Here is a 14290-nt window from a genome sequence, read left to right on the forward strand (position 1 = left end):
CAAATTATGATAGAAATAAATCATTTTCCTTAAAATTTCGGCTTCTTAGCACCCTAGCTCGCCATAGTGTACCTGTTATGGCTAATCCCATAACGAATGCATGTATATAGTGCGAAGTGGAACCGAAATAAGAAAATGTGTCCATAACTGGTACAGGGTTCCTATCATTGGCACACGCCGTAATAAATACTAAAAGTAGTATTGGCTCCGATTCTATATTTTTCCTGTAAAGCACGGGTTCCCAACCGGTGGTCCGCGGCCCCCTGGGGGGCCGTGAAGCCAGTCCAGGGGGGTCGCGATGTTACAAAAAAAATGTTAATTTTTTATTCTATATTGTGCAAATTATACCAATTTTTAATTTTGTATACCACCACCCCCAAAAGCCACAATTTAAGGAAGAAATTTTCAGTATAAAACGCCTCCAGAAGAAAAAAATTTCGGCTGCGCCGCTATTTTTTCAGCTACGACTTAAACTGAATGTACATGACATCATTGTTTACAAAATGTGAGTGTCAAATAAAAAAAATACGTATCATTGATCGTACAAAAATCTCTCCCACGTCGTAGCAAAATCCCTCCCACAGTAAATTTCTGGCAACGTCACTGTACCCAAAAAAAAACTCGGTTTCGTTAATTTAATTCATATTTTTTTTCTAAAAATTTTCATTGGGCCGCAGATGTTTCGTTAATTTTCAAAGGGGATCGCCACATCAAAAAGGTTGGGAACCTCTGCTGTAAAGTATGAAAACTAACACAAGTTTACAAAATAAAACGAAAGTCGTAAACTTCTGTCAACGACCAAAATTTTTGAAGCACAATTTAGTGCTGATTTCGAAACCGACCTTCAAAAAATTTTAAGTAGAACAGTTTTTGAGTTTTAGCTCAATATCGAGTTTTATAACTTTTCAAAATATGTAATTTACTAAAATGCAAATAACTTGCGTTTTGTTCAACCAATTTTAAATCTTTTTTCACCAATTGAAAGCTGAATACAATACCATTCGATCATCTGAATATAAGTTTTGCGCCAGATTGATGAAATTCAAGATATTGGCGAGCTTTAGGGACGATCTTCTTAAATTTTAGCCAAATTCCCAATTTTTTTTGAAGAAATGTATTTTTTTCAATAAGAAAAAAACAACATAAAAATTCTTTCTCAACGTTTAGTTAACATATCATATGTAGGCGAATTACAGTAAAAATTTCAGCTCAATCGAAGCAATGATTACGGAAAATTTGATGTTTGAAGTGAGCGACTTTACTTAAAAATAGAACAAAAATCGATTTCAAATCATCAACCTTGTATGGAAAGTCGAAAAAATTTCCGCTCTACTGTAATTTTTTTCTTTCGCGTTTTCGAACTCAGGGCATGATTCTACACCAAAAATGATCATCAGCTTACCGAGTTCAAAAATATTGTAAACTAGTGTAATCAATCATTTGACATATCGTCGGCATTCGTCGGTCTTCTTCTTATTTTTGTAGAAATAGTTTTCCTTAGGTAGTGCGATAACTGGTACACGCACCCTAGTGGAAAATTGAAGTTTTTCAATTTTACGATCAAGCCTTCGTGTCAAACACTATCGAATGCTTTTTCTATGTCAAGAAGTGCTACGCCAGTGGAGTAACCTTCAGATTTAATGGAACGAATGAAATTCGTTACCCGTAAAAGTTGATGAGTAGTCGAATGTCCATGGCGGAATCCGAACTGCTCATTGGCAAAAATAGAATTTTCATCAATATGAATCATCATTCTATTTAAAATTAGCTTTTCATGAGCTTACTGATAGATAACAGTAAGCTAATTGGACGATAACTAGAAGCTTCGGCAGGATTTTTGTCAGGCTTCAAAATTGGAACAACTTTAGCATTATTCCATTTTTCAGGAAAATATGCTAATTGAAAACATTTGTTAAATATATTAACTAAAATTATAAGCAACTTTCTGGAAGTTTTTTGATGAGAATATAGAAAATTCCGCCATCACCAGAGCTTTCATATTCTTAAACTTCTTTATAATAGATCTCACTTCGTCCAAATCAGTGCCCAATGAATTGTCGAAAATGTTATCATGATTGAGAATATTTTCGAATTCGCGGGAAACCTGATGTTCTATTGGACTAGTGAGACCTATACTGAAATTATGCGCACATTCAAACTGTTTGGAAAGTTTTTGTGCTTTTTCAGAATTAGTTAATAATATTTTGTTATCCTCTTTCAGCGCAGGAATAGGCTTCTGAGGCTTTTTCAAAAATTTTGTCAATTTCCAAAACGGCTTAGAGCCGGGGTTTAATTGAGAAACTTTATTTGCAAAATTTTTGTTCACCGAATTGAGGGTGAAACGTTTTTTAATTTCCTTCTGAAGACCCTGCCAGATTACTTTCAGAGCAGGATCACAAGTTCGTTGGAATTGTCTTCTTCTCACGTTTTTAAGACGGATCAGAAGTTTCAGATTGTCGTCAATAATAACTGAGCCGAATTTGACTTCACACTTTGGTATTGATGCGCTTCTAGCTTCGACTATAGTACTAGTCAAAGTTTCGAGGGCATTGTCAATATCAAAATGTGTTTCCAATGAAACATTAACATCTAAATGGCTATCGATGTATGTTTTATATGTATCCCAGTCAGCTCTGTGATAATTGAAAGTAGAGCTGATGGGATTAAAAATCGCTTCATAGGCAATTGGAAATGTTACAGGAAGATGGTCAGAATCAAAGTCAGCATGAGTAACTGATTGGCTACAATTGCTGACTTGAGTCAGTTAAGACCAAATCAAAAGCAGAAGAAAAACAAGTGGGGCTATTGGGATATTGAATAGAAAAATATCCTGAAGAGCACTCATCAAATAAAATCCTGCCGTTTGAATTGGACTGAAGATTATTCCACGAACGGTGTTTCGAATTAAAATCACCAATTATGACAAATTTGGTCCTGTTGCGAGTTAATATTCGCAAATCAGATTCAAGAAAATCTATTTGCTGGCCAGTGCATTGGAAAGGCAAGTAGGCCGGAATGAAAGTATGTTTACCAAAGTTTGTTTCAACAGAAACACCCAAAGTTTCAAAAACTTTGGATTCAAATGAAAAAATTTGGTGCTTGATGCTCCTGTGAATGATGATAGCAACTCCACCACAAGCCCCTTCTAGGCGATCATTTCTATAAATAAAATAGTTTGGGTTTCGTTTGATTGAAGACCCAAGTTTTAAATAAGTTTCAGTAATAACTGCAATATGCACATTATTGACTGTTAAAAAATGGAATAGCTCATCTTCTTTGCCATTTAGAGAACGAGCAGGAATGCATGTTAATAGTGCGAAGAGGGAACCCAAATTAACAAACGTGTCCATAACTTGTACAGAGTTCCCATCATTGGCACACGCCGTAAAAAATACTAAAAGTAAGTAAAAAGAAAATCGCGTTAAGTACTGTTCCTCGACGAGTCAAGTACAAGACACTGAAGATGACCTTACAGTTGAGGTCGAAATACGTATCTGTCAAAGGATGCAAATTCTTAGTGGAATTCAAAGGAACAGAACTTAACGCGATTTTCTTTTTACTTACAGATATTCCCCTAACAAGCCCAGGTTAACCTTCGCGTACCCAACGTCAATTTTGGATGATTTTCGAATCTAGAGTCAGCTATGAAAAATGCATTTCCCAACCGATTTTTTTGAAGTCAATTGCATTTGCTCCAGATTTGTCCAAATTCTCAAGGACCACCATACGAAACCGGTTCACCCTTCCGTTCCGGAGTTATTCCAGATTCCGTTGGGGTCATGACCGGCCGGAAAATGACACATGAATGCATTTTACTCTGCATCTATTGTTATTTTGGAAATTTGCACATATTATACGCCAGGAATACAAAAACTATATAACTGCAAGGAACCATTGACTTGAAATGAGGCAATCAAGCAGTCTCATGAACCGGATATGTCCCGGGTGCCCCCAGGGAAGTGACCAAAGTGGCCATTCTAGCAACATTGTCAGAATCAATCGTGCGGCACATCAAACTTCATGATTTGTCGAAACATGAAGGAAAATAGTCCTTCCAGGCTCCTAAGACCCCTCGGAAACGGCCTGGCCATACCCGGAATGTTCCGGGTGCCCCCAGGGATGTGACAAAAGTGTCCATTTCCTCAATGTTATCAAAATCAACCGTGCGACACCTCTAACTTCATGATTCGTTGAAACATAAAGGAAAATAGTCCTTCTAGGCCCTTATGGCCCCTTGGGACCGGTCTGGCCATACCCGTAATGTTCCGGATGCCCTCAGGGAAGTGGCCATTTCTCAAACATAGTCAAAATCAACCGTGCGGCACCTCTTACTCCATAATATGTTGAAATATTAAGAAAAACAGTCCTTCTAGGCCCTTATGGCCCCTTGGGACCGGTCTGGCCATACCCGGAATGTTCCGGCTGCCCTCAAGGAAGCGGTCATTTCTCAAACATAGTCAAAATCAATCGTGCGACACCTCTATCCTCATGATTCGTTGAAGCATAAAGGAAAATAGTCCTTCTAGACCAATATGGCTCCTTGGGACCGGTTTGGCCATACCCGGAATGTTCCGGATGCCCTCAGGGAAGTGGTAATTTCTCGAACATAGTCAAAATCAACCGTGCGGCACCTCTAATTCCATGATTTGTTGAAACATAAAGGAAAATAGTCCTTTTATGCCCTTATGGCCCCTTGGGACCAGTCTGGCCATACCCGGAATGTTCCGGATGTCCCCCGGGAAGTGGTCATTTCTCAAACATATTCAAAATCAGCCGTGTGATACCTCAAACTTCATGATTTGTCGAAACATGAAGGATAACAGTTCTTTTAGGCTCCCATGACCCCTTAGAGTGGTTGTGCCCACACTCGAGATGCTCCGGATGCCCCCAGGAAAGTGGTCAAAATTGCCTTTTCCACGACGTTGGTCAAATCAATCGTACGGCACCTCAAACTTCATGATTTATAAAAATGTGGAGGAAAATGGTCCTTCTAGGCTCTTATGACCCCTCGGGAATGACCTGGCCATACCCGGAATGTTCCGGGTGCCCCCAGGAACTTGACAAAAGTGGAAACTTCCACAACGTCAAAATCAACCTTGCGACACCTATAATAATAACTTCATGATGTTGAAACATAATGAAAAATAGTCTTTCTAGGCCCTTATGACCAGAGTTGCTCCCTGTTACTATCAATGGTAGGCAAACCGCCGATTCTAATAGACTGACTGCGATCCAAGTCAGCGTGTCACCGTCACTTTTCTTTTTCCATTACAACTGGACTGATTGCGATGGCGGGTAGATATCACTGATCTTTAAAATTCGTTTAAAAATTAAAATAAACCCTTACCGTGATGAAATTTGAATATGTGGTACAGCATTACAAGTTTTGTATGTTGATCATTAAAAATTTTGAGTTTTGTATAAAATTGCCAGTTCAGTTCAGTTCAGTTGCTATGATAGCACTCTGGAATGCAGGTCAGTATCAAGTCGTTACCAGTCACTATCGTTTTGATATTGATCAGCCTACAGTGATAGTGACGGTGGTGCAAAATCAGTTGTCAAATGACATGACTGATATTTCACAGCTCTGCTTATGACCCCTTGGGACCGGTCTGGCCTCATCCGGCCAGGGGAAGTGGTCATTTCTCAAATATGTATTGTCAAAATCAGTCGTACGACACCTCAAATTTCATGATTTGTCAAAACATGAGAAATAACAGTCCTGTTGGGGCGTGTGATGCATTCGGAACTAGAATACCATTTTGAGAGCAGCTTCTATTTCAAGCAGCTTCAAAAACTGCAATTTATTAAATGGTTATTTAATTAACAGTAAGTAATTACATTATTTAACGACATTACGCTATAGTATTAGTTCACGCACTAATCTCCCAACAGCAGTGCACACTTCATCGTTGTTCTACCTTTCACGAACTAAAACGCACTGTTCTTTGTACGCTACCTCCAACAGGCAGTTACTGTATCGAACGTCGCTCTTTCTTCAGGGTTGCCAGTTCCACAAGTCCCTAACGTATAGGAACTATTCGCAACAAGTCCTTTTAGGCCGAACGCTTTTTGTCGTTGTTTTGAGTGTTCAAGGGCCAACTCCTTTGCAAGCTAGTCCAGAAATTTACGTTTTCTGGTTTTATTGTTGCGGTAGTAACTAGGGTTGCTGATGTGAGCAGAAAATATGCTTTGTGGCTGCAACTGTCAATGATTCACCTGTCTATTCTGCGTTTACATGCGACACCACCTTTCAACTTATTATAAAGCAGATCCACATTCGGTTTTGGCGTCGATTTTTCAGCCTTGTCCTGAAAATTAAGGCGCTATTAGACTGTTTGTCGTAATGCCAAATATTTGTCATTGTAGTCTTACATTCATCAGGATTCACGTTGTGTTGGCCTTTTGTCGAGCTTGTTTGGCCAAATATTTGTCATGTGTAATGGAACCTTTACAGTAGTTCCCGTGGTAAATCCGAAACGAACTCTGTGAGGCCCGATTGGTCTCAAATAGTCAAAGGTCTTCAGGATGATTATTAGGCCGTCCCTTATTTTGCAAAAATTAGAAATGTTATAAGTTCGTTAGTGGGAAATAATCGTTTCAGCTAAGAAATGATCGTGTCAAAATTTGAAGTCCGTATCTCAAGGCTAAGTGGTCCCTCAATGGGCCTAAAGTTGTCAAAAATGGTATGGGACCGAAAAACATGACATTTTTTTCGACAAAAAAATACGCTATTCTACTAAAACCGGTGACCCTAAAGGGCTAAAACTGCGCTTAGAATTGCAATATCTCTACTCGTTCCCGAGTTATTGGCAAAAAACAACCGAAAAATCAGCATTTTTGACCATTTTTTTTAGATTCCGTAGGAAACCTACCCTATTTTGCTAAATAACTCAAAAACGAGTAGAGATATCGCAATTCTAAGCACATTTTCGGCCCTTTAGATCTTTAGGGTCCTAAAATCACCGGTTTTAGAAGAATAGCGTATTTTTTTCGTCAAAAAAAAATTTCATGTTTTTTTGGTCCCATACCATTTTTGTGGCCTTGAGGGACCACTTAGCCTTGAGATACGGACTTCAAATTTTGACACGATCATTTCTTAGCTAAAACGACCATTTTCCACTTACGAACTTATAACATTTCCAATTTTTGCAAAATAAGGGACGGCCTAATAATTATTCTCATAGGGAATCGCGCCACTTGGGCAGTGGCTTCTATATTCGTCTGTTTTCTACCATAATTCAGTCAAATTTGAACCAATTGACACAACTTTTGGAATGTGGTGAGATAGGTATAGTATCTACCCGTGTACAAAATTTCAAGTCAATTGGTTTAAAATTGACTGCGTTATGGTGGAAAACAGACGAATATAGAAGCCACCGCCCAAGTGGCGCGATACCCTAGCATCACTTTGAGATGTCGCAAGATTGATTTCGACAACGTTGTAGTAATGCCTAAGGTAATGTTATCCTCGACCATTTCCTCACGGGGCATACTGGACATTTCTAACAATCAAAGGATCAAGACTCACTATTTTATTTTATGCTTTGACAAATCGTTAAGTTCAAGGTATCACACTATTGGTTTCCACAGCCTCCCGGAGGACTTCTGGGACATATCCGGTGTGGTGAAGTTGTTTCCAAGGGGCCTTGGGAACCTAGAATGGCTATTTTCCTTCATGTTTTGACAAATCATGACGTTTGAGATGTCGCACGAATGATCAACGTTGTGGAAATGGCAATATTGACCACTTTCCTGGAGGCATCCGGAACATTTCGGGTGTGGTCATTCCAGAACCATCCTAAGGGGTCATGGGAGCCTAAAAGGACTGTCATCCTTCATGTTTCGACGAATCATGAAGTTTGAGGTATCGGAGGTTGATTTTGGCAACAATTGCGAAATCACCCCATCACTGGGGCCATCCGGTACATTCCAGGTGTGGCCAGACCATCCCAAGGGTCCATAATGGCCTAGAAGGACTATTCTCCTCTTTGTTTCAACAAATAATGAAGTTAGAGGTGTTGCACGTTCGATTTTGACAACTTTGTGGAAACGGGCACATCGGCATCCGGAACATACCATGGCCAGGCCGTTCCCGAGAGGTGAGAAGATACTGGAAGGACTATTTTTTTGTGGTTCGACAAATCATGAAGTTCGAGGTGTTGCACGATTGATTTGACCAACGTTGTAGAAATGACCACTTTCCTGGGGGCATCCAGAACATTCCGGATGTGGCCAGAACCATTCTAAGGGGTCATGGGAGCCTAAAAGGACTGTTATCCTTCATGTTTCGACCAATCATGAAGTTTGAGGTCTCACACGGTTGATTTTGACAACGTTGTGGAAATGGCCACTTTTGACACATTCCTGGGAGCACCCGGGTATGGCCAGGTCGTTCCCGTGGGGTCATAAGAACCTAGAAGGACAGTTTTCCTCCACGTTTTGGCAAATGATGAAGTTTGAGGGGCCGCACGATTGATTTGACCAACGTAGAAATGGCAATTTTAACCACTTTCCTGGGGGCATCCGGAGCATTCCGGATGTGGCCACAACCACTCTAAGGGGTCATGGGAGCCTAAAAGGACTGTAATCCTTCTTGTTTCGACAAATCATGAAGTTTGAAGTGTCACACGGCTGATTTTGAATATGTTTGAGAAATGACCACTTCCCTGAGGGCATCCGTATAATTACGGGTATGGCCAGTCCGATCCCAGGGGGCCATAAGGGCATAAAATGACTATTTTCCTTTATGTTTCAACAAATCATGGAGTTAGAGGTGCCTCACGGTTGATTTTGACTATGTTTGAGAAATGACCACTTCCCTGAGGGCCTCCAGAACATTCCGGGTATGGCCAAACTGGTCCCAAGGGGCCATATCGGTCTAGAAGGACTATTTTCCTTTATGCTTCAACGAATCATGAGGATAGAGGTGTCGCACGATTGATTTTGACTATGTTTGAGAAATGACCGCTTTCCTGAGGGCATCCGGAACATTCCGGGTATGACCAGACCGGTCCCAAGGGGCCATAAGGGCCTAGAAGGACTGTTTTTCTTTATATTTCAACATATTGTGGAGTTAGAGGTGCCGCACGGTTGATTTTGACTATGTTTGATAAATGACCACTTCCCTGAGGGCATCCGGAATATTACGGGTATGGCCAGACCGGTCCCAAGGGGCCATAAGGGCCTAGAAGGACTATTTTCCTTTATGTTTCAACGAATCATGAAGTTAGAGGTGTCGCACGGTTGATTTTGATAACATTGAGGAAATGGACACTTTTGTCACATCCCTGGGGGCACCCGGAACATTCCGGGTATGGCCAGGCCGTTTCCGAGGGGTCTTAGGAGCCTGGAAGGACTATTTTCCTTCATGTTTCGACAAATCATGAAGTTTGATGTGCCGCACGATTGATTCTGACAATGTTGCTAGAATGGCCACTTTGGTCACTTCCCTGGGGGCACCCGGGACATATCCGGTTCATGAGACTGCTTGATTGCCTCATTTCAAGTCAATGGTTCCTTGCAGTTATATAGTTTTTGTATTCCTGGCGTATAATATGTGCAAATTTCCAAAATAACAATAGATGCAAAGTAAAATGCATTCATGTGTCATTTTCCGGCCGGTCATGACCCCAACGGAATCTGGAATAACTCCGGAACGGAAGGGTGAACCGGTTCCGTATGGTGGTCCTTGAAAATTTGGACAAATCTGGAGCGAATGCAATTGTCTTCAAAAAAATCGGTTGGGAAATGCATTTTCATAGCTGATTCCAGTTTCGAAAATCATCCAAAATTGACGTTGGGTACGCGAAGGTTAATCATCATTACTAAAAGTAGTTTTGGACCCGTTTCTATATTTTTCCTGTAAATTATGAAGACTAATAAATCATTATCACGCCGAGGACCTGGGATCGAATCCCACTCCCGACAAACTCACAAAATGTGAGTTCTTCCTTCGGAAGGGAAGTAAAGCGTGGGTCCCGAGATGAACTAGCCTTAGGCTAAAAATCTCGTTAATACAGATAAAAAAAACAATCATTTGACACATCGATGGCATTCGGCAGTCTTAGTTCTTCTTAATTAATACGATAACTGGTACAGCCACCCTACCTATTGAATAATAATGGTTATAATAATTTGTCATTGTGGCATTCCTTAGTCTTGTCCCGAGTGATATTTTCTTAATCAGAATATAATATTACAGCCGGTTTTCCGATATTTTAACAATTCGGTGGATACTGTGATCGATTAGTCCGTTTTTTTTTAAAGCAGCACTTGGTGTACGGCTACAGGACCGACTTGGTGCTTTGGACAACTTTGTGTGAGGCGATGAACACTGACTACAAACATTCGTAGTTCTATTCTTACCGTTTCTGACGCAGGTGGATAACAGATTAGGATCCGTATCTGAACCGAAGTCTTAACTGGCCGGATAACAGAAGGAATCTTAAGTAAAAAGAAAATGTTTACCCGATTTTGATGAAAATTTGACAGAACAACCGGAAATTACTACCATTTCATAGAATGCACCGGTTGGTCAAGTTGGATGACCGGTTCCGGATTCATACGGAAACCCAGTAGTGTACGTCGGTTGGCCAAAGGAGACCGCCTTCAAACAATCTGCTCTACAACAACGTTTTGACTATTTTTTTTTTCAATTAATTGCTTATTCTCGGTAGATCGATCATTGTAGAATCTAAATATGGCCTTGAATCTCTTAACGAAGCGTATTTCTACGAATTGGAATCAATTTTGAAAATTGGGACGGAAATCGGTAAACACTTAAATGTATGCAATGTCTTGTTGTTTCATATCGTTAGAACTATTGTATCCCAAATTTGGTAATGTCAATTTCTTATACAACTCAAAAAGAGAATTAAATATGCGTAGCACATAATAATATGTTGATGTAAAGTAAATAAAAGACACTACACCGTCTTCAGCCAGAGGCTGCACAGACTGAACATTAACTAACACGAGACAACGGACAACACACAACACCCAGTGAATGGAGAATTTTCCGTTTGACGAAAAAAAATTTCCGACTGGCGCGGGAATCGAACCCGCACTCCGTGGCTGACGACTGACGCCGCTAAACGCAAGGCCACGAAGCCCACAAAAGTAAAAAAAAAATACTCAGTTAATGTTTTGATTGCAAAATTCACTTTGTGTTTGGGTAATTTTTCATCCAATACATTTATTATTTAGGCTGACACAAATTTCGATTTTCTCTTATGTCACCGCCCCCTCGGAAAATTTTGGTCGAAATTCAACATTTTAAAGGAGGACACCAATAAATTATTCAAGAAATTTTAAAATTTTAAGGTGAAATTAGAGTTGCACAGAAAATTTCTTAGCAAATCCGATGAGTTTATAGATTTTGCCGAATTGTTTGGGTATTTCTTCGTCAAATACATTTATTATTTATTATCCTCCCCCTTAGCGAACCAACGAGTATTGTGACAAAAGAAGAAAATGAGATTTGTTCCGGCCTTATCATCGCCCCTCCCCTTGGCGTAGTCAGCGAGCAAAGTGGCAAAAGAAGAAAATAAGATTAGTTCCTGCCTAAAATCTGTAAAAAACAACGAAAATGTATTACTTGACCAACCGACGTACCCAGTGCACTGGGTTTCCGTATAAATCCAGAATCGGTCATCCAACTTGACCAACCGGTGCATTCTATGAAATTGTAATAGTTTCCGGTTGTTCTGCCAAATTTTCATCAAAATCGGGTAAAAATTGAAGAAAATAGAGCTAAATGAACATCAAATTTTGAGTGCGCCAAATACGTCAGAGACGTAAAGGTTAAGTACTGTTCCTTTTCATTCCACTAAGAATTGGCATCCTTTGACAGATACGTATTTCGACCTCAAATGTATGTTTTTTTTTTCTTTATTAAAGTGGCTTTTCGCCCGAGGCGAGTTCGCCACTAAAATGTAAGGTCGTCTTCAGTGTCTTGTACTTGACTCGACTAGGTAAACTGACTAGATGCTTAGAAAACTGGAGGCTGTAAAGGAGGGCAACGAATCTTTCCGTGACTTTTACAACACGGTCATTGGTGCCAAGGTTGCGATGACCCACGCAAGGCTACGCAAAGAATTCCAAAACCCATCTCGGACCTGACTGAAAAACTACCTAGAGATGTAAATTCGGTATCGCTCAGGTAAAGGAAGGAATCACCATCAAGGAGGATGACATGGACAACCAGCAATATTCACTTGAGGGATTGTAACTGACTCAATCCTACGCCAGTCAGCGACAAAAGGCGATGAATATCAGCGTGCACTGAACATAATGCAACACACGGCGTGGTGAATGTTTCGATGTCGGTGTGCCAGTACAACTTAGTCTTCCCTGATAGCAAGCCTCAAGCCCTTTGTAGACGCACAAATCAGCGTTCGTGGAATAATCATTGTCAGTGGAACTTCATTTAGGAACACGCTAACCCTCAGTTACCCAGATTGGTGTCAAAGCGACCCAGATTGAGCAAAACTGCAGTTACTCTAATCTGAGTAAAGGCACCTTTACTCAAATCTGGGTTACTGATGCTGGTGGCAAAATCTGGGTAACCGGTACCCAGCTCCTCCAGGGCCTTGATTTTGTTAATTTATTTCAAATTTAGTTTTTTTTATAAAAAGTTCCCAATTCCCATGTGCTGTTTACTTACCTGATGCAGGAAAACAGTTCTCCAGAAGATTTTCACTGTTTTTCCGTCATTTATCCTCATATTTGTCGTCGAAACATCCATAATTTCCAGCGTTCTCCTGACCGCTGCCATATTCTCAAGCCGGAAAGTGACAAAGTGCCGATTACCCAGATCTGTACGCAGATTCAAGAAATCTGGGTTTTCGGGTTACCCGGATTTTGACAACTGCTAACAACATGAAAATCCGGGTAGAATCGACCCAGGCGAAGGGTAGTTTCAGGTTAGCGTGAACAATTACGAAAACACACTGTGACCGAGATTTGGTTGTTTGTCTTCATGTTTCACGGAGTTTTACACACGGTTTAGTTCTTGACGAATGGACTGTATTTCTGACTTAGACGGATAACAAAAGTACTCGTGGATTGTAACTTAACTTGGACGAATGGTTTATTCTAACTTGATCTGGATTGTTCGCACGCGTTCTTACTGAGAGTCACTTGTTCTGCGAGTTACAAGGACTTTTTTCTTGATCTAGATTCTATGACGGTTTTTGTATTAATCAGAAACATTTTTAGACGAACAAACATTGCAGAATTTGCGTTCAATAGGATACTTTAAACAGCAAATGTTCTACAGAGGACACGCATACATGAGCGCTTATAGAACTATAGTTTCGATTATACCGACAATTGATTACAAAGATGCTACCAACTTCCTACAGTGGGACATCCTTATTCCGAATCATAGTTTAGGCATAAACATCTTCGCCTTCAAGGGAAAAGAGATCAAGATAAGCTCGAATATCCAATATGAGAACTTTCGAGTGAGCACCATTTTGAATGCCGTCTACAAAATCCCATCCCAGATTATCTCCGTCGTCTATCATCCAAAACGAATGAGTTCGTAGGAAGTTATCAGTAAAGACCAGGTTCCAACGCATCATCTACTGATCGGCTGCAATGCGGCATACGTCAGTATTAACCGCACAGAGCAATTGAAAAACCTCAACGAAAATGGCTTTCCTAATAAGCTGACCATACTAATCAAGGCAACGATCGATGGTATGCAAAACTGCGTAAGGTTTTCGGGTGAACCATCAAGTTACTGACATCATGTATATCATCGCCAGAACAATTAGTGTTTGCCATTGATTCGACAAGAAGACGTAGGGCGTAGTGAGCACGAAGGGTGGACTAGTGAGTGATCTGGCGAGAATTGGACGTGGCCGAGGATAAACAATGGCAGGCATAAACCGAGTATTGTTCCGTACTGTTGTTTGTAATGCGTTATCCTAATTGTGATGAAGTGTAAATAAACGTTCGTATGCTTATATTTTTTGAAAGATGCAGTTAACCAGTCTGGAACTCAAAAAACATTTTTAATTATACTGGAATGGAACAATTACACATTTCGATTATTCTCGGTAATCCGAAAACTCCCCACTGCGTAGGATGGTCATTGGTAGGGTGACCATATGGTATCCTAAAGGAGGACATGTCCTCCTTTTTAATCAAAATCCAAATGTCCTCCTTTCCCTCGGAAATGTCCTCCTTTTGAACATTTAATAAAATTATTGTAATCAATTATCTGGCAAATCTTTTGAAGTTGGAATGGAGTACAACCCAACTAACAATCACTGATTTA

This window comes from Aedes albopictus, chromosome 3, assembly GCF_035046485.1.
Source record: "Aedes albopictus strain Foshan chromosome 3, AalbF5, whole genome shotgun sequence".
In the NCBI taxonomy this organism is placed as follows: Eukaryota; Metazoa; Arthropoda; class Insecta; order Diptera; family Culicidae; genus Aedes; species Aedes albopictus.